We start from the raw sequence: 20079 nt of genomic DNA, 5'->3' as shown, positions 1-20079 counted from the left end.
GCTTACATTAATCAATGCATCCCTTAGCCTTGGGTATGTACCTAAATTGTTTAAAAGTGCTGTTATTAAACCCCTGATTAAAAAACCTAATCTTGATCCACATGTTTTATCTAATTATAGGCCAATTTCAAACCTTCCTTTTGTCTCAAAGATATTAGAAAAAGTCGTTTCCAAACAGCTATGTTCTTATTTGAATGAAAATTGTATTCATGAAAAATTTCAATCAGGATTTAGACCCAACCATAGTACCGAAACCGCATTAATTAGAGTAGTTAACGAGTTGTTAATGTCTTCTGATAATGGATGTGTCTCTTTTCTTGTTCTATTAGATCTTAGCGCAGCGTTTGATACGGTCGATCATAACATTTTACTGGAGAGGCTAGAAAATACAGTAGGTGTTAAAGGACTCGCACTCTCTTGGTTCAAATCATATTTGACTGACCGTTCTCATTTCGTTTATGTAAATAATAAATGCTCGGAAACTACAAAAGTAAAGTATGGTGTTCCACAGGGGTCGGTACTGGGACCGCTATTATTTACACTCTATATGCTTCCACTAGGTGAAATTATTCATAAACATGGCATAAACTTTCACTGCTATGCAGATGACACACAGCTGTATATATCAGCCAAACCAAATGATACTGACACAATCAGTAATTTAGAAGATTGTGTAAACGACATAAAAAACTGGACGTCGTGTAATTTTCTTTTACTTAATTCAGATAAAACTGAGGTTTTACTTGTTGGCTCTAAAGCTGCAAGAGACAAGTTGTCTAACCTGGTGCTAAACCTAAACACTTTCTCTGTTACTCCCAGCCCAGATGTAAAAAACTTAGGTGTCACAATAGATTCAGATCTCTCATTTGATACACACGTTAATAATATTACTAGAGTTGCTTTCTATCATTTGCGTAACATTTCTAAAATAAGAAATATACTATCTGTTAATGACGCCGAAAAACTGATCCATGCGTTTATAACTTCTCGGTTAGATTATTGTAATGCTCTTCTAACTGGATGCTCTGGTAGATCCTTAAACAAACTCCAGTTAGTTCAAAATGCAGCAGCTCGAGTGCTAACTAGAACTAAAAAATTTGACCATATTACTCCGGTTCTATCGTCTCTACACTGGCTGCCAGTTAAATTTCGCATTGATTACAAAATACTTTTACTAACTTATAAAGCGCTACATGGTCTGGCTCCACAGTATCTGAGTGAGTTTATTAATTACTACAACCCAGCACGTCCACTTCGTTCACAAAATGCAGGGTTACTTATAGTTCCTAGAATTAAAAAGATCACGGCTGGTGGAAGAGCGTTTTCTTACAAAGCTCCACAACTTTGGAATAATCTTCCTGCCTCTGTTCGGGATTCGGACACAGTCTCAATGTTTAAGTCTAGACTGAAAACATATTTATTTTCTCAGGCTTTTGATTAGTATAGACAAAGGCGCAGAGCTTGGGGGTTCTTGGTCATAGAAACTTGTGGTGATCAGGGATGTTGGGTTGCTGTCGTCCTGCCTCTCTTGTCCGATCACTCAGGTTTGATGACGGTGGGGAGATGGGCGCTGATGTCCTGTGAAAGCCTTCATGACCTTGTTACCTGCTCGCTCTCCCTTTTAGTTATGCTGTAATAATTAGGGCTGCCGGAGTCTAAAACTCTCTGTAAAACTGTTTGTCAACTAGCATTGTACATTATTAACTACGTTCTCTGTTGTTTTACCCCGAGGGCATTCTGATGTTAACCTGTTTACCCGCCGAGGTTAAGGATTAAAGTCGAGACTGCCGGGACAACGATGCTGCTCCTGTCAGATGTGACGGGTCTGGAGTAATTGCAACGACAAGAAATCACTACAGACTTTATTGAAGACTAGAGCGGATAACAACTCTATTATTATTTAATTGTTTATTTATCTATTTATTACCAGTTATGACTTTTAGATCATTTAATTCTGTGTTTGTATGATTTGTGTAAATCGTGTATTTATTTAAAGTACCCTCCAGGCCACCCAAGAAGGATGGGCCCTGCTGAGTCTGGTTCCTCTCAAGGTTTCTTCCTGTAATTTTCAGGGAGTTTTTCCTTGCCACAGTCGCCCTCGGCTTGCTCAACCGGGGTTTTTGTATCTGTTGGTCCTGGATTTTGTAAAGTTGCTTTGAGACAATGTGTATTGTAAAAAGCGCTATATAAATAAAGTTGACTTGACTTGACTTGACGTTTAGCACTGTTTCATCACCTTTCCTATTAATGGATTGGTATATAAATGTGTGTGTGTCCTGTGATAGACTTTGCCCAATAAATTAGATCCACTGCAACCCTGACCAGGATAAAGCAGTGGTAAATAGTGAATAAGATAGTGAATTAATTAATTAATAATTGTTGCAGTTTTGCAAGTGATTTTTTTCCATTCTTTTTTTATTCTTAACAGTCCAAGATCACTATTGTCTAATTCTCCTCTTCATGATGCAACAAATATTTTCAATAAGAGACAGATCTGGAATGCAGGCAGGCCAGTCAAGCACATACATTCTTTGTGTAAAAAGCCATGCTTTTGTAGCACATACAGAATGAGGCTTGGCATTGTCTTGTTGCCTTGATGTTCAAGGCATCACATTCTAAATATAGTTATAAAATACAATGAAGTTGATGAGTGAAAACACTGAAAATCTTTTTTTTTTTTTACCTTTGTCAGTTAAATAAAGATTCAAACGAATTAACAAATCACAACCTATTGCATTTTACAAAATGTCTGCAAATAAGATTTGTGTATACATTATATATTTGCATTCATGGTCAGTGAAATTTGGATAGTTTTTTGTTGCTGTTTTTGTTTTAACAATTTTATGTTACATCTTTTTAAATATATTTTTTCAGAAATAAATCCTTATTCAGCTGCTGCAGGACCCCTCCCCATACCATGACTGATGCTGCAGACTATCACGGTGTCCACAAAGAGCAGTATCGCTGAATTCCATCACTAATGCAGACATCTTGACTAGCCAACAGAGGCTCTAACTGCAGCAGCAGCAATGACGAACACATTCAAACCTTTCTACCTCAGGCCAGTAGCACAGCTGAGGTTTGACCTTGCTTTTAATGCATTAAGGAACTGTATAAACTATGTTCTACTTTTGTCAGAAGGGTTTGAATATGCGGACCTTAGGACAGGTACTTCTGAAGAACACATGTTTTTCATGACCACATATTTGAACAACATGTTGCCTGATCATGCCCATTTTTTGCGTTGCACTGTGAGGATTGTCATGACAGTCTGAATAATTTTCTACCAGAGTGTGTGAGTTGGAGGCTGCTGGGGCTTTACCCAGTGGTACTCACAACATAAACACTGCTTTTGCTGTTAGCAACTGTTGTGTTCTTTTATGAAAGAAAAGACATTTACATTTTCAGCATTTAGCAGAAGCTTTTATCCAAAGCAACTTATGCAGTGAGCAGAACACAATGAGCAATTGAGGGTTAAGGGCCTTGCTCAGGGACCCAACAGTGGCAACTTGGTGGTGGCGGGGCTTGAACCGGCAACCTTCTGTTTACTAGTCCAGTACCTTAACCACTGAGCTATCACTGGCAACACCAACTAAAAAGACCAAAAAGACTCAGATCACCAACTAACAGTTACTTATTTATTCAATATGATGAAAAGATCAAAAGTGTGTTCCCAGCTGGGGACTCTCTATCTTCAACCACCATTAGCACACAAGCATCAGGAAAGTTGAGAAGAGCCACGCCGAACCTTCCTGACAGGAGTTTAAGTATTCTTAACCACACCCACAGTCCATTTGTCCATTTCTTTGTTTCAGTCCATTTCTTCTCGTCACCTCTTCCATGGGCCCGCTGCCAGTTCCAGAATTGTTGTGCCCTTGTTTACACCATATATGGACTTCCTCTGGTATATTGTCAATTCATTATCTTACACAATGTTATCCGACTCCGCTTATCCTATACTGAACATCCTGCACACATCCTGAACATACTGTACATTGAGTTACTTTGAGTGCCCTCAGCTGAGAATGGTATACCATAACAATTTTGATAAAGAAAACACCCATGTAAAGGGTTGAATTGCCACGGTTGACAGTTGGACTTTCAAAACCCCAACAGTTCAAAACCCCAATATTTCAACAGTCCCCCCTTCCATACCATTTATGGTGTGGAAAAATAAATCCCGAATTACGGAGTAAAAGGACACCTAGGTAAATCGTATAATTCTATTGTATGCAGGGTATCTGCAGCAGTGTTAATTTCGTTGACGAATGATTTTCGTCATAGTTTTCGTCAACGAACCTTTTTTTCATGACGAAAACGAGACGATGACTAAATAAAAACTACAAAAAAAGATAAAAACTATGACCAAATGAATCGACACTTTCGTCAACGAATAAAAACGATACGAAAATGTTTGGCAGGGACGACATCCAATAACTGATTTAGTTTTGGGACAAGGTAGGGACAAGTTAGAAAGAGATCCAATCAGAACTACTTTAGCGTATGTGGAGGGGCGGGACAAGCCGATTAGCCATCCAATCAGTACTAATCTTTTGCAGTACCGCGTTAAGAGCACACTCGCACAAGTTTGATCCAAACCCGGGAAGACCAGACTAGCCTGTGAGCTTTCTTTACTCATGGAACTAGGTTAACTCCACAATGTCAACAGGGAGAAAGAGGAGAGCCGATATATGGACACATTTCTCATTTGACGTCGTGAAAAACAAGACGATGTGTAAACCATGTGGGGCGATCTCGGGTAAAAACACAACACATCTGAAACATCTGGCACTGCTGGCAGTATAATGGCAACATAATGTCACAGCTGCTTATATGGTACCCAGTTTTATAAATAATGTAATATGCAATTTGTTATAAACAATGCATACATTTTTCAGGCAGAGCAGACTTACTGGTCATTAATATTTTGTTATTGTTATGCTCAATAAGCAAGGTCAGTTAAATAAAGATGTTTGAAATAAGTTAAATCTGTTTTTGTGTGTATTGCACATTCAAACATTAATAATATTCCATACCTGATTAAAAATGTTTCATTTTGTGTAAGTGTATATAATGACTTAAATAATTTAAGGGAACTGATGAAAAGCATTTACATTTTACACCCTTTATATTTATTTTAGGGCGGCACGGTGGCTAAGTGGGTAGCACTGTCGCCTCACAGCAAGAAGGTCCTGGGTTCGAACCCCAGGTGGGGCGGTCCCGGTCCTTTCTGTGTGGAGTTTGCATGTTCTCCCCGTGTCTGCGTGGATTTCCTCCCACAGTCCAAAGACGTGCAAGTGAGGTGAATTGGAGATACTAAATTTGTCCATGACTGTGTTCGATATAAACTTGTGTAATGAATAATTACCGTTCCTGTCATGAATGTAACCAATGTGTAAAAACATGACGTTAAAATCCTAATAAACAAACAAATATGTATTTTAGTCGACTGAATCGACTGTAGATTTAGTCGACTATATTCTTATGATAATAAGTCGACTAAAACTAGACTAAAACTAAAACAATTCAGATGACTAAATTATGACTAAAACTAAATTACATTTTAGTCAAAAGACTATGACTAAAACTAAATCAAAATTTACTGTCAAAATTAACACTGATCTGCAGGTGTTGGGAAATTTAATTTAAGTCTTTTTAAGACTTTTTAATACCACTCTGAGAAAATTTAAGACCACTGTCGCAGTAACAAAGCAGCAAAAAGCACACATCAACATTATGTTTACAGACTTTATTGTAAGCATGCGAGTGCTGTATTTTCTGTTTAACCAATATTTAATTATTTAAACTTAAATGAACAGTTTTGTATAACCAAAACCATTTATACTTACAGTATATTTTGTATAAACCAAAACCGTCTGTACACTGAAAACGGGGTCTCAATTTTCTCTAATTTTTCAAATACATACACTATATTGCCAAAAGTATTCACTCCAAGCACCTTGGCATGCAGACTGCTTTTACAAACATTTGTGAAAGAATGGGTCGCTCTCAGGAGCTCAGTGAATTCCAGCGTGATACCGTGATAGGATGCCACCTGTGCAACAAGTCCAGTCATGAAATTTCCTCAATACTAAATATTCCACAGTCAACTGTCAGTGGTATAACAAAGTGGGATTGGGAATGACAGCAACTCGGGCTCCGAAGTGGTAGACCACGTAAAGTTACAGAGCGGGGTCGCCAAGTGCTGAGGCGACTGCATAAAAGTCTCGAACGCTCTGCTGTATAACTTGTAGCCTAACTGGGCTTACATTTCTAGCTTAAAAAAAAACAATTAGAAACACAAAAATAATTAAATTGCAGCATTTAGGGCAAGTTTGCATTTAAAAAAACACGTTCTCTGACTTCACTTGATTTCTCCGCTCGGGAATAATCTGTCCTGTTACATGTTAGCATAATTAAACAAGTTTATTGAGCACTGCTTATTTTTTGCATTTTCTATCTGTAGCTCTGTTACAGCTCTCTCTCTCTCTCTCTCTCTCTCTCTCTCTCTGTGTGTGTGCGTGCGCGTGTCTCGCTCGCTCTTTATTATGACTCTCATTATGACTGATTAATTCCCTCTACTGATGTGAAGCTGAATGGATGGATTACAGTCGATAAGAATTGCGCAAAATAAAAAAATACACATAGCAGCTCCCAGAGGCGCGACTCGGTTCCTTTCGTTTATTTTCAAGAGCCGTTCAATAGAATCGGATCGTTCGCGAACGACTCATCACTAAAAGTCACCCACTGTCTCTTCGGACGGGTCACACATGAAAACAGACTGGCAGATCGCAGTCACACACTAACTGTCAGTCGCGAACGAGCTCTTTGAGCCAACTATTTTTTACGTGAACAATGGGAGCCGACTCCCGTCCAAGAGCTGTTACTTTCTTTATTTCCTTTTGTAACTTAAAACAAGGCAGAATGTTAGGGTGATCTTCTCAGTGGCACGGGCAGGCACTCCACAGGCAGAAGTGGTAAAATTGAAGAGCCGTTTTGGGGCAGAAAGAGTCGGCTCTTCTCGGTGAGCTGAGCCCATGGCTGAGCCAAATGGCTCACCAAAAAGAGCCGGAATTCGCATCACTCTTACACACAGGCGCAAGCAAGGCGCAGGCGGAGCAGTTTTCCTTTTAGGCTCTGCGACTTTTTTATTTCTCTAATAAGCGAACTATTCGGTCAGATAGCTATTTGTAGTGAAAGAAATACTGTTACGATTTCAAGCATTTTCAAGCACTATACCCAAAATTCCAGCACTTTTCAAACCTGGAAAATACGACATTAAAATTCAAGCATTTTCAAGGATTTCCAGCACCGGTACGAACCCTGTAATTAAATGTACACTTCCCCATGGCAGCAGTGGCGTTTAGCAAGTAATGAGCGTAAGGTTACCTCAAATTAGCGCCCGTCGGAACCAAGACTGCCGTTGGTTCTGCTTAGTTCAGTCCGCCATTTAAACAGGTAAACTATTTGCATACGAAATCTGGAAATTACGAGATACAATCCGCGAAAATAAAACCAAAATTATATTTACACTCTGTGGCATTTTTAAGACCAGTGGCAGATGAATTTAAGACTTTTTAAGACAAATTAAGGCCTTTTTTTAAGATAAACGAATTTAAGACTTTTTAAGACTTTTTAAGGATCCTCGGACACCCTGTGTATGTTTACTTGGATAAGATTATATGAATATGTGCGTGTGCATGTACGAACTGGGTGCTTCACTCAAGGACATAGGAGGCGAAGGTTTTCGGTAACAGTCCTTTTCTCTCTTAAACCTCAGAAGGGTGTGATACTCTGGCAATTCACCGATCACCCAGCCCCCAATGTGAGATACTCCACCCTCAGGATTCATGATTCATGATTTACTGCAAAGTTAAGCATAAACTATTATGTCTTAGACATCCTCCGGATCAACCTCGTACATTTCAAATCCCTCATTGGTTAATACTGTCACTTTACTGGCCTACAGGGTAATTTTTGTTTTATTGTCACCCCCCTTAATCAATACAGTTTTTAATAAACCTGGTCACCAGAGTCCTAATGCACGGTATGCAACAACAACCACAGACAACTAACAAGGCCGCACTTATGGTGATGGAAGTCAAAACACCCAGGATCAATGACTTGTACTGTCCAAAAGTCTTTGTCAACATCGTGTTAAAAGGATTTTCAATGCCACTATTTTCAGCCAACTCATTGCTCAGAGAAATCAACCCCTCCAATGCTGATGGAACTTTCGGGGGCGGTGTTGTTTGGTATAAAGGTGCAACAGGTATACCCAAACATTTTGCAAACACCCCCCTTTTTGGCTAAAAGGAGATCTAAAGCTATCCTGTTTTTCCAATTCATTAAACTAGTTTTATCCAATTGCTCATGAATGCCTATTACTGCATCTCTAGTGTAATTTACAAACCTTTTTTCCTATCTAGATTATCACTAGTCAACATTTCTGTCCCCATTGGTAGCACGTACAACGGTAGGATCACAGGTACCCCTCCAGTCCTAGGCAATATGGACCTCAGTAGTTTAGGAGCGCACACCCACCAAATATCAGTCCATCCCACCGTTTGGTGAGTGAACCAATCTGCCGAGAAGCCATCAGTGTCTTTGCCAACGTTCATAGAGTCTCCACACCATGGAAGTCAACTCACTTCTGTCTCCCCCGTGGTTCTGGTGAAACACGTATAGTTACCTTTGTAGGGGGTGTATACAGGTGGGATGGCCTTTCCCCAACACCACTGGGAACAGGTAATGCTCACTGGTGCTGCAGTTCTGCTGAATGGGGAAACAACACATTTTAAACCCTCAGGGTCATTAAATCTATTAAACGAGAGAGGCACAGTTCCAAGATGGGGTCTGGCAGAGGAGTATGCGTAGCAATTGCTCAGGTTGGCCTGCTTAGTGGTATACATTATCCAATTTAGTCACTCATTGTGATCCTCTAACCTAGTTTCTATAGCAAAGGTTACTGTTGAAGTAGTTACACTAAATACCTTAATACTTTTTGGGCCAGATTCAGTAGTAATGGCTGGCACACTGTTACCAAATGATTCGGTGGGCCCCATCTTAGGTGTAGATATTACATTTAATCGGAAAACCCAGATATTGTCAGAGCCTGATTGGTGGCTGAAAATATGATGGCCAGTATAATTCCTGCTAATATGGAAAGCACACACAGAGTAATTTCATTGAGGCAAAACCCAGGGGCCTACAAGCCTGTTCAGTTACTTCACTATGGGGATTAAAAGGCATTTCTAAGGTTCAGAGGGAGATTAATTAACAACAGTAAACAAATATATCAATGAGGTTGTTCCTTCGGAGGTAAGGCACCTTTATTCAGTGGGATTAACTTCCACCTCTACTCCAGCAGCCTGATCACAATTTTCAGAATTATCCTTGTTTTGGTTTAGGCTGCTGATGGCCAAATCATTTCTAACCTCCTGGAGTGTCCTGGAGGGTGCAGGTGAGGGTACACAATGGGTTAGGTGGTGCCAATTTGCCCCGTTTTTACCTTTGCGGCGTGGTTCATGACCTCTATCACTTCCCACGGTCCCATCCACCTAGGCTCAGACCACTTTCTCTTGTGGACCTTGATCCTTACCCAATCACCTGCTTTGATGGAACAAGATTGGGTCTCTTCCTCCTTCCTGACCTCTTGCTCACAGTTCTGGACCTGCGTGAACAAAACTCGGGCAAGGTCAGTCAGTACCCCCTTTTTTTTTTTTTTTACTTTGTGAAGCCCCCATGGCCATCAAGGCCAGGGGCAAGTCATCAATCCAGTTAAGTTCCGTGCCATTGCATGCTTTTGCAATTTTACGTTTCAGGGTCTGGTTGCTTCTTTCAACCAGGCCCTGGAAAGCAGGATGGATAAGAATGATTAACAAAGTAAAGCCAGAGCCTCATTGTTTATTATTATTATTAGCATTAACATTGTTCAGATATCTAGCTACCATTTTTGTTTACATTTGAATTTCACTAAATTTGTTTGTAATTAATTCAGTGCAGACGTGAAGACGTGTCCATCATTTTTATAAACATACCTACAGACAAATATTTTCCAGATAACTTCTGTACACCGGCATAGGAGAGATTCATGGTGCTGAGGAAAATGCACGTCTTTAACCCTTTAATGGTCTCAACAAGAACTCAACTTATCCAACTTTTTATGGATGATTTTTCAGATGCTGACTTCAAGTTAACATAAGTTAGAAATGTTTTTTTTTTTAGAGTAAGAATACCAATATTTTTTAGTTTAACACATGCCAATATGGGAGTAGATACGGCCCAAAGAAAGATTTAATACAGCTTACTTTACCCAAATATTTTGATTTAAACTGATGATTGAACAGATCATTAAAGGCTAAAAATGCCACATGTTTGTTAAACTTTCTTGAGTTTTGCTTCAAATGAATTCTATTCTATCTATTCTATTAAATGTTTTTGGTTATTGGGATATATACAGTATCTATGACTTGGATGTAACACCCAAATAAAAATAAGACAGTATAGAATATGCAAATAAAATAGATTCAGTGTTTCTTACATTTACAAATAAAATTTAAACTGGAAAATGTAGGGCTAATCATAAAGGCTAAAAACAAATAAATATGTAAACAGCTGATTATACTCATGAACTGGCACAAATCATGTTCAGATGGAAGGAAGAAATCAGGTTAATTATTAAGGTGGTTTACAGGCTTAAAAGAAAAAATTTTATATTCAAAATGACCGAATCTGTTTATACTAACATAATTTACTTTTACTTCTACTTTTAATATTTAAGTATATTAATCATCAGATACTTCTAAAAGGTGCAAAGGTGGGGGCCAGATGCGCTCTGCTCTCTTTCTTCCTATTTATCTTTAGGTCAGAGGAGTAGGAGAAGCGAGGGTGGAGGCCACCCCTCCCTCCTGCTCTCTGTTTCTGCCACTCTGGCCCATTGAATGTGTGGTGTCAGGGATTTTAACACTTACTGCAATTTCAAGATGCATTAGCAGGTCAATCGCTCAGTCCAATCGAGATTTAGAGCTTCCAATTCTCTTTCTCCTGTTTTCTCCCATTCTGCTTTAGCCAGAGCAAGCTGGCCTTGTTCAAAACTTATTCTAATTCATTCAAACAAAACAACAAACACAATGCAAAATATAATGTAACACATTATTATAAGGGATCAATTATACATATCAACGGGAAAATTACAATACCAAATACTAAGACTATCCCACAGACTGACAGCAGACAAAGTAACTTATACTACCGGTCGTCACCAATAGTACAGTGTTCCAGTTCCACTGCCACACAATGACGCTCATATAGCGATTTTGTCCGTGGTGATATCTCTGTCTTACATACAGTAGACAGGCATCCCAGACGTCTTTACTGTTAATCCTTAAACTACAGGTAAGGTGGAACACACAGCGTCACCTGTTCTAGTACTATAGGTCAGACGGGATCACACAGATTTGTCTGATTCCCACCGGGGTGGAACACACAGCATCACCTAGTACTGATACAACACAGGTACTATAGGTCAGACGGTATCACACAGCGTCGTCTGATTCCCACTGGGGTGGAACACACAGCATCACCTAGTACTGATACAACACAGGTACTATTGGGCAGACGGTATCACACAGCCTCGTCTGATTCCCACCGGGGCGGAACACACAGCATCACCTAGTACTGATACAACACAGGTACTATTGGGCAGACGGTATCACACAGCCTCGTCTGATTCCCACTGGGGTGGAACACACAGCATCACCTAGTACTGATACAACACACTAGTTGACCTTCTCACCCACCTATTCTAAAATTTTAGCCGACTTACCGCGGTACTTATCATCAAACACTCACACCCTACTCTAATTGTTTTCACCTATTCTAGCAGAAATTCGAAAAAACAGGCTTCTGCTTACCTTTTTCAGTTTGGGCGCCCGGTGTGAGTGTCTGAGAATTACCCCCGCGGTTGTCATCTGCACTGTTGTCCAATCTCTTTCATCACGTCCGGGGTCACCAATTGTTGTGTTCTTTTATGAAAGAAAAGACTCAGATCACCAACTAACAGTTACTTATTTATTCAATATGATGAGAAGATCAAAAGTGTGTTCCCAGCTGGGGGCTCTCTATCTTCAACCACCATTAGCACACAAGCATCAGGAAAGTTGAGAAGAGCCGCGCCGAACCTTCCTGACAGGAGTTTAAGTATTCTTAACCACACCCACAGTCCATTTGTCCATTTCTTTGTTTTAGTCCATTTCTTCTCGTCACCTCTTCCATGGGCCCGCTGCCAGTTCCAGAATTGTTGTGCCCTTGTTTACACCATATATGGACTTCCTCTGGTATACTGTATTGTCAAATTCATTATCTTACACAATGTTATCCGACTCCGCTTATCCTATACTGAACATCCTGCCCTAGTACATTGAGTTACTTTGAGTGCTCTCAACTGAGAATGGTATACCATAACAATTTTGATAAAGAAAACACCCATGTAAAGGGTTGAATTGCCACGGTTGACAGTTGGACTTTCAAAACCACAACAGTTCAAAACCCCAATATTTCAACATAACTCTGGAGATGTTAGTGGTCCAAAAAAGGGCAAGTGTCATTACTGTGGTAAAATTGGAGATTGGGTAAAAGAATGCAAAAAGAAACAAATTGATGAGGGTAAATCTAGGGGTAAACTGATGAAGTAAATTTAAAAAATAAGCTTTTAATAAAATAAGTCATTGGAAAAGATCTAAAGAGCCTCTTTTTGGAACTGTTAAACTTAGAATAAAAAAATATTGGAGCCATAAATCTTATGGCCAGCTAACAAAGTTACTCTGTTTGTTAAAATATTAAAAACACCAAACACCTGCAAGGTTAGAAGGGCTGAAGTTACTGTGTTTTTAAAACACAGTTTTTTTTGTAAACAAAAAGAAAAATTAATTAGCATACTTGCTAGTTAAACATAAGTGTGGTCAAATAGGTTAGGAAGATGATGTCAGAAATGGTTTAAATGATAAAGAGCATTTAAATTTAAAGATGAGATGCAAAAGAAAGGTGGGGTGATTCAATTCCCTGCGTAGAAAAAAGTTATAAATAAGTATTTTGTGAGTCTGTACTTTGCAGAATCTTTGGATTGATGCCAAGTTATGATCATATCTGAAATAAAATATGGAGGCTTTTTACTAATTAACTGAATTCAGTCTCTGGAGTTTTTCTTTATTAGTTTTTGTAATAGTTTAATAGTCAAGGTGTAGGAGATTAGTCTCTTGACTACAACATTTTGGTGACCCAAACCGTCAAGCTATCGGCAAGAGCTGACAGGGAAAGCTAAATCCACATGTGCCCAAACAATAAGGTAAGCAGATACCTTTAAAAATTCTGCACAAGTGAAAAAAGGAGTGGTGTATAAATGTTGTGTAAAATGTTAGGAAAAGATGTTAGCAATTAATTAATTGTATCAATAATAAGTCATAATCAATTACGGAGCACCACTGGCATTTTTGAGGGAAAATTACCAGGAAAACCAAATTCATATTAGATCAGTCATTTTCTGATGAAGTAAATTTCGTTAGGTTCATTATTCCTCTTTCCTGAAAATTAAACTCACAGCGCTAAGTTTTGGATTATAATTATAATGTTTATTGAACAAATATAGCATAGACAAAGTGATTAATCAGGGAATAAAACAACTAGGTAAGATGAATGTGTAGGTAATAAATCAATGCTAAGAACTTATAACTGACCTTTACCTTGGTGGGAACATAAAAGCACTAGAGTCTAATTGAGGCGCCGGTTAGCAGTCATCGATAGATGTACGTAAACAAAGCAACAGAACCAAGCCCTTCACGGAGCATCGAAAAATTCTACCTCTTGTAGTAGTCTTTAGAAGCCAGCAATGTTACCTCACCTCGGAACTTTCAAACAGGTCTTAACAGAAGAAGTTGGGTTAAAGTTTTTCCTCCTCTGTCCCAGGTTAATTTCTATGACGCGAAACGTTGAACTTTGGCATATCAGCAGACGGCTTTTTCTCTCCTCTTGGTTGGAGCACAGAGGTTTGTGGTAGGACTCACACAATGCTTCAAGTGAAGAGGTTGAGTTCTGCATGCACATTCAAATTAGGATTGTAGGTTCAAACTCTACCTTGGCCAGGGCAGAGTTTCAGATGCTGACGATTGAGTTCAGTAGAGGCGACCAATTTAGAGTGCATTTACAGTAGATTGCACTAACCCTGACCAATTTACCACGAAAGTAAGATTTGGAAGCCTTTAGAACTAAAGCCTCCAAGTGATGTTTTAGAACGGCACTGATCTGAGTCAATAGTAATATAATATAGTAATATAGTGTAGATCAGGGTTTAAATGTTTATTTAGAGTTGTTATAGTAATATAGTGTAGATCAGGGTTTAAATGTTTATTTAGGGTTGTTATAGTAATGTAGTGTAGACCAGGGTTTAAATGTTTATTTAGCGTTGTTATAGTAATGTAGTGTAGACCAGGATTTAAATGTTTATTTAGCGTTGTTATATTAATGTAGTGTAGACCAGGATTTAAATGTTTATTTAGGATTGTTATAGTAATGTAGTGTAGACCAGGGTTTAAATGTTTATTTAGGGTTGTTATAGTAATGTAGTGTAGACCAGGATTTAAATGTTATTTAAGATTGTTATAGTAATGTAGTGTAGAACAGGGTTTAAATGTTTATTTAGGGTTTTATTATAATATACTCCGCCAATGCCTGTCCCAAGCCCGGATGTAAAAGGAGGAGGGTTGGGTGTCGGGCCAGCAATCTTACCCTGTAAAAAGAAAGAAGGAAAACTCAAACCTCCACTGCCTTGAGGAAAAATCCGGAGCTGGATTCCCTAAATCAGTTCGAGGTTGTTACAACAACGTTCTGGCAACTCCTGCGACGGCTCTGGAACCACGTGTACTGACACTGCCTTTCCAGTGGACCATTTCAGTGCCGTGGAGAGGGGGGACCTACTGCATGGGTAACAGTTTGTCTCTCATATCTTAATACCCAGGCTTTGTGCACTGGAGAGGATACTCCAGCTACGCTTTACAGAGTAGACACAACACGGAAGGAAGCAGTTTACCGGTTATAAGTCCAGTGCTTGATTGGCGTAGAGCTGGACACCATGGGCTACTTTCGACGGTGGGAGAGATCATCGCATCTCATTGGGCCAATAAGGTGCGTTCCGCTTACCTCACAGGGTGCGTGGGGTGTAGGGCAAAATCCGACAAGCGGTTCAACAACTTTGCACCTTTCAACAGGATGAAGAAACAGCACAAATCCTCAGCTTTAAAGCTGGGCACATGGAACATTAGAACAATGACACCAGGCTACTCTGATGACTTGGAAGCAGTTAATGATGCTCGTAAGACAGCGGTCATAGACAAGGAACTGAACAGACTGCAGATGGACATAGTTGCTCTTCAAGAGACCAGACTTCCAGGATCAGGATCTGTAAGGGAAAGAGATTTCTCATTTTTCTGGAAAGGAAAATCGCTGGAAATGTCCAGAGAACATGGAGTAGGGTTTGCTGTCAGAAACAGCTTGCTGGGGTCCATCACCCTATCTACCAAGGGTACTGAGCGAATCCTGTCTCTCCAGCTCCATACCTCAACAGGACCAGTCAGCTTAATTAGCGCCTATGCGACGATCTGAACACCACCATCAAGAACATTCCTGAAGATGAACCTCTTTTCATCCTTGGTGATTTCAACGCCAGAGTGGGTGCTGACTACAACTCTTGGCCTACCTGTTTGGGCCAGTTTGGCATAGGCAAGATGAATGAAAATGGGCAACGTTTGCTGGAATTCTGCTGCCATCAAAGACTCTGCGTCAGCAACACATTCTTCAACACGAAGCCCAACACAGCACTGGTCCAAGCACTGGCATCAGCTTGAACCGCCAATCTTCCGGTTGATAGCCCAAAGCTCTACCCACTAGGCTACCACTGTCCCTGGGCAGTGGTATGCAGCAAGGTGAAATTGTGTGCAAGGAAGCTGCACCGCTCCAAAAAAGAGGGCAGGCCTCGCGTTGACACCAGCAAGACAAGGGACCAGGCAAAAGTAAGAGAGTTTGCACACCTGTTGGAGACCTCACTTCAGGGTTCTTCTGGTACTGATGCCCAAGAAAGATGGGAACACTTCAGGGACACCGTCTACAATGCTGCAATGTCCACCTTTGGCAAGAAAACTAACAAATCAGTGGACTGGTTCGAGGCGCACTCTGATAAAATTACGCCCACCATCGAAGAAAAGAGGCATGCACTGATGGCATACAAAGCTTGCCCCAGTGATAGAAACCTGCAGGCCTTGAGGACTGCTCGTGCCAAGGTCCAGAGATGTGCTAGGCAATGTGCCAATGAATACTGGCTTCAGCTCTGCTCTCAGATCCAGGCTGCATCCAATACAGGTAATGTCAAGGGCATGTATGAGGGGATCAAGCAGGTGCTGGGCCCTATCCAGAGAAAAACTGCTCCTCTGAAGTCTGCCACAGGAGAGGTCATTCAGGATCGAGTACAGCAGATGAAGGTTTGGGTGGAGCACTACTCTGAGCTGTACTCACAGGAAAACATGGTCACCGAAGTTGTCCTGAATGCAATTGAGTGTCTGCCCACTTTGGAGGAGCTTGACAGAGAACCTACCCTCTCGGAACTCGATGATGCCCTCGGTGCCCTCTCTTCCGGAAAGGCCCCAGGAAAAGACGGCATCCCAGTCGAAGTTTTGAAATGCTGCAAGCATCCCATCCTACAAGAGCAACACAATATCCTGTGCCTCTGCTGGAGAGAGGGCAAAGTCCCACAGGACTTGAGAGATGCAAACATAGTCACCTTGTACAAGAACAAAGGAGACAGAAGCGACTTGCACTTAAAAGACTACAAGTCCTCGCGGAGAGAATCTATCCAGAATCGCAGTGCGGGTTTCGTGCAAACAGGTCCACCAATGATATGGTCTTCTTCTTGAGACAGCTGCAGGACAATTGCAGGGAACAAAGACAGCCCCTCTACATAGCTTTCATCAACCTCACAAAGGCCTTCGACCATGTCAGCAGGGACGGTCTCTTCAAAATCCTCCCAAAGATTGGATGTCCTCCAAGGCTCCTCAGCATCATAAGATCCTTCCATGAAAACATGAAGGGCACAGTGGTCTATGACGGTTCCACCTCAAGAGCATTTGACATCCGAAGTGGAGTGAAGCAGGGGTGTGTCCTCTCCCCCCACCCTATTTGGAATCTTCTTTTCCATTCTGCTAAAGCACGCCTTTGGGTCCTCCACTGAAGGCATCTACCTTCGCACCAGAGCAGATGGAAAGCTGTTCAAGCTCTCCAGACTGAGGGCATTGTCTAAGGTGTAGTTAAAATGCCTGCGTGACTTCCTTTTTGCAGACGATGCAGCAATCACCACTCACTCAGAGGGCGACCTTCAGCTGCTCATGAACCACTTCAGTGAGGCTTGCTGCGACTTTGGGCTTACAATCAGCTTAAAGAAAACTCAGGTCATGGATGTGGACCTTCCTCCTAACATCTGCATATCAAAACATGAACTGGAAGTGGTCCGTGACTTTGTGTACCTGGGGTCGACAATCTCAGACTCTCTTTCTCTTGACAGTGAGCTGAACAAGCACATTGGCAAGGCCTCTAAAACCATGTCCAGATTGGCAAAGAGAGTGTGGAACAACAGAAAGCTGACAGGACACACTAAGGTCCAAGTCTACAGAGCATGTGTAGTGAGCACACTCCTGTATGGCAGCGAAACTTGGACTCTACAAGCCAGACAAGAACAGCAGCTCAACACCTTTCACATGCGCTGTCTTCACTGGATCTTCAACATCACCTGGCAGGACAGGGTGCCCAATACCACAGTCCTCGAGAGGGCTGGCACCCCCAGCATGTTCACCCTAGTGAAACAACGATGGCTGCGCTGGCTTGGACACGTTGTTTGGATGGATGAGAGGCGCATTCCTAGAGCCCTCTTGTATGGAGAGCTAGCCGAATAAAAGCATCCCACAGGCAGGCTTCAGCTACGCTACAAGGATGTCTGTAAAAGAGACCTGAAAGCCTTGGACATCAACCTCAACACGTGGGAAGCCCTGGCCACCGAGCGATCATCCTGGAAGCATACAGTGCAGAAGGGTCTCTCCAGAAGAGGAAAGCGCTATTGCAGCTGAGAGACCAGCACCAAGCTTTATTTGGCAAGATGTTGAAGAGACTGTCATTCCCGTATAGGCCTAACAAGCCACAACCAAGAGATGAGGAAGAGTGCCCTTAGGGTGTGTCTCTCCGCATGCAATGCTAGGTGGCGCCAAACTCATCAATATGCGGGTGGCAAAAATGCATCCGGCTGCTGCCCATGTTTCGGAGGGGATATGGGTTAGCTTCGATCTCCTCGGTCAGGGCAGGGTTTGGCATAGACAGAGAGGAAGCACGATGCAAATTGAACAATTGGATGCGCTAAAAGGGGGAGAAAAAAAAGGGGGGAAAAAAAAAGACTGCAAACACTGAGATCTTCAAAGACCTCTAAGAAGGAGCAAACAACTCCCTCTAAAACTCAGAATGGTTTTGGGTGAACATAACCAATGAGCAATAAAGGCCTTTTGGAAGCATGTGATGAAATTCGGTATCTTTCTGGTTGCCCACCACGGAGATTAATGACCCGTGGTCAATAGGTGGCGCCACAGGTTCAGCCTCAACATGAACAATCTAAGTTGGCACACAAAAAAAACCATTCAATTATAAAAGTTAATTCTAAATACAAACTGCTTCAAGCTCTACTCTTAATAACAAGACAGATCTAAACACCAGATAGATTCAACAGCTTAGCATACAAAGTCCATTACAACAAACACACTGTCCATTAGGTGAATAACAACTTAATACATGATGCAAGCATGCAATACAACTAAAGTTTAAATTAACATATATTCATTGGGGATAATAATGCACAAGTGTCCGTTTTTCTTTGTCCTGGTAAAAGGGGTTATAAACAGAAGATGAAAGGTTTGAGAAATGCAGGCACAAGATTTAGACCCCAATCTTCAGGAGATAATAACACTTTAAAGATAAGGAGCTGTAAAATATTCCTAATTTATAATGTCCAAAGGATGGGTGAAGCCCTTTCCACTACATAAAAATGAAAATAATTTTGCAAAAAAAACAGTACTACAAATAAAATAACTTTATATAAATCGTGTATAAAACTGAAAATAATCTTATAAAGACAGTGCTATAACAGTGAAAATAACTGTAGAAAAAACCAGGTCTTATAAAAAAGTAAACAGAGTGAAGAGAAAAAAAGCATGCAGAAGAGAGAAAAAAGAGCTCAAAGAAAAATTAGAGACAGAGAAAAAATAAGAGGAAGTAAGAAGAGAAGAACAGATAAATAAGAAAATAAGATAAGTGACGATAAAGAAAAAAGCTTGCTAAAGGATAGATGTTAAGTGTTTGTTTGTGAATGTATGTTTGTCTGTGTCTGTCTATATGTGGCCATAATAAATTAAGCCGTTCGGGGACAAATTGAACTCAATATTTATAAGGTGCACTGCATTGGTTATGCCGTTAAGACATTCCGAGCAGGTTGTAATCAGAATTTTGACAATAATTTTAAAACATAAAAAATAACTGAACAAGAGTTGGAAGTAACTGGGTACTAATAGAGATTAAAATATATCCTGTTGTGGGATTGGTCCTATCAGATGAAACATGTTTAATATCATTAGCATACTTGTGAAAACAGTGGAAATATTTTCTTTGTACTCTTGTCAATATAATGATGGCGAAGCTAGAAGCTAGGGCAGTGGTAGCTCAACTGTATAGAGGTAGATGGTAGTTAAGTCAAATTTATTTGTATAAAGCTTTTTACAATAGGCATTGTCTCAAAGCAACTTTACAGCATCCAGGACCGACAAACCAAAAACCCCTGTTGAGGAAGCCGAGGGCAACAGTGGCAACGAAGAACTCCCTTAAAATGACAATAAAGAAACCTTGTGAGGAACCAGACTCAACATCTCTCTTGGGTGGCCTGGAGGACAGTTTGAATCAATTAGAATTAAACAAACCATATACAGTGGTGTTCAAAAAAAATAGCAG

Source organism: Trichomycterus rosablanca, chromosome 6 (genome assembly GCF_030014385.1).
Source record: "Trichomycterus rosablanca isolate fTriRos1 chromosome 6, fTriRos1.hap1, whole genome shotgun sequence".
In the NCBI taxonomy this organism is placed as follows: Eukaryota; Metazoa; Chordata; class Actinopteri; order Siluriformes; family Trichomycteridae; genus Trichomycterus; species Trichomycterus rosablanca.
This window is presented reverse-complemented; position numbering follows the sequence as displayed.